General features: G+C 41.6%; 2 long non-coding RNA genes across 2 annotated transcripts; one reads left to right on the top strand and one right to left on the bottom strand.

Annotated features, from left to right (window-relative positions):
* Nucleotides 1-134: 134 nt before the first annotated feature.
* On the bottom strand, nt 135-1,496 carry LOC116083465. The gene is made up of 2 exons (XR_004115727.1): nt 632-1,496; nt 135-574 (listed from the first exon to the last, which is right to left on the bottom strand). It is a non-coding gene; the product is annotated as an uncharacterized LOC116083465 (long non-coding RNA).
* LOC116083464 lies at nt 429-927 on the top strand. Its single transcript, XR_004115726.1, has 2 exons — nt 429-583; nt 852-927. It is a non-coding gene; the product is annotated as an uncharacterized LOC116083464 (long non-coding RNA).
* Nucleotides 1,497-1,987: the final 491 nt, after the last annotated feature.

The raw sequence follows: 1,987 nt of genomic DNA, 5'->3' as shown, positions 1-1,987 counted from the left end.
CTTTTTTTAATAAATTACCAGGTAGACCTAGGCAAATGACAAAAACATGTAATATACCCATTGATGCAGTAAATGCAGTTAACAAGATAAAATATTCAGTTGGGAAAACAATAATAACCCAGAAAATCACCAAGTACATTTAAAATAGAAATATATTTCACTCTTTAAAATTTGACTTTAAAAAATTCCATTGGTGGTATCATATTGATGATTTAAAACCAACGTCTTTCATTAAGTCGAGGAGGTCAGATCGCAATTCTTAGCATTCTTATAAACTATCTTGTGGGAGTTCCTAAGAGAAATCGAAAGGAAATAAAAATGTCTTCATTCGTAAGTGATGTGCTTATATAGAGAAGTATCAAATAACCTACAGAATCATAAGGTAACCCCAAGAATCAACAAGGGGACTGTGACGTCATGGGCACAGTTGGCATGCCGGAGGTAGCTGCTACCAACAGCAATTAGTCTTTTACTGTGGAAAGATGTTAGTCTGGACAGACAGACAGGACCACTTTAAGAAGATCATGACCAACTTGAATAGTCATCCATGTTCCGCGGAAGGATGACGAGAAGTCTTCAGCCGGTGAGTGCATTTTCCTTTACCCTGCTTTATATCCTTAAGAGGAAAAACACGGTCTAAGAGTCGGTTATTGAAGAACAAAGGATCTAACCGGAAGATGGTCACAACAGTTACATTTAAGTGACAGAACAAAACACCCTATAGTTTAATAAAGGAAAATGCAGCGTGTCTGCTTTATCAAATGGCTCCTCGGGAGACTGACCTTTCTGATACTATGAGAGACTGGAAAGACAAAGGAAACTGTATTAAAGGTTGTTTTTTTTTTTTTCAGAAATGGTGTCAATATTCACTTGCTGCCTATGTGTACAGTGTGAATAATAGCTGGCTGTCATTTTGTGTCCACCCGAGTTGAAGTAGTTTTGTGTGAACTTGAATGCTTATGCTCATTTATGCAGTGGACTGTGGCGCTGTGTCCACCGTCTGCTCTCTGAGGATGTGTGTACATGATCAAATGCCAGGTTTGTAATAGTAGTCACTGCCCTGCTGCCAAGCCCTGTAATCACCCACTAAAGCAGATGCAATGGTGCAGACTTTGGGTTAGCCTCTCGAGGAAGTTTCCGTGTATGAAGCTCAGTTCATTCCGCTTTGAGCGAAGCTCCCACTGAACAGATTTCCACAACCCTGAAATCCCCACCCCACCCCACCCCCAATCGCAGAGCTCTTTAGAACCGTGGCTTGGGAAGCTATATGTCTAAGTGGCAGCACTTTCAGGCTGGTTCTTGAGTGTTCCCAGAGCTTCTATCCTCCACTCCACCACTGTGTCCTCTAAAGCATCAGGGCTAATGACAAGTCACAAATGTATCCACAAACACCCGCCTCTTTCCTTCTCAATCTAAGGCGAAGGAACTCTTTCCAGCCTGGTGCTGGCAATATCCACCCAGCAGGAACATCCACCCAGCAGGCTGCAGGGGCAGGCTCACTCTTTCTGGTTTCACCTCTATTTATACATCCCAAACATCAGAAGAAACCTAAGAAACTAAATACCTGTTCAAAGGAATTTCTGCACATAAACAGAACAGGATATTGTACTGTTTTCATCTTTCAGTAGATTCAAAGGATCCAGTCTTAGGTCATTAAAATCCCTAAAACCTGGAGTCTATTACCAGCCTTTCCAGGAAAACGGTGTTAAGTTAGACAACATTCTAAGCTACAATATGCCAGCAGCCAGATGTCTCTTGCCATTGGTGAGGAGGCTGCTGTGTGTGTGGAGAGGTATGCCTAGGTGAACTACAACACAGATCTGGCAACTTCTGTTTTTCCAGAATGGGTTTCTCTGTAAAAATTTGCAAGGACCTAAATCTTTTCCTGTCACTCCCCATTTTTAAAGGATAAAGCAAAAGATGATAACAGATCTAGGCTCAATAGCCACTATTCAGAATTCTAAAGGGAAAATGTGACAGAGTCTGC

Source organism: Mastomys coucha, unplaced genomic scaffold, assembly GCF_008632895.1.
Source record: "Mastomys coucha isolate ucsf_1 unplaced genomic scaffold, UCSF_Mcou_1 pScaffold8, whole genome shotgun sequence".
In the NCBI taxonomy this organism is placed as follows: domain Eukaryota; kingdom Metazoa; phylum Chordata; class Mammalia; order Rodentia; family Muridae; genus Mastomys; species Mastomys coucha.
The sequence above is the reverse complement of the archived record's forward strand: the minus strand, read 5'-3'. Positions and strand labels throughout refer to the sequence as shown.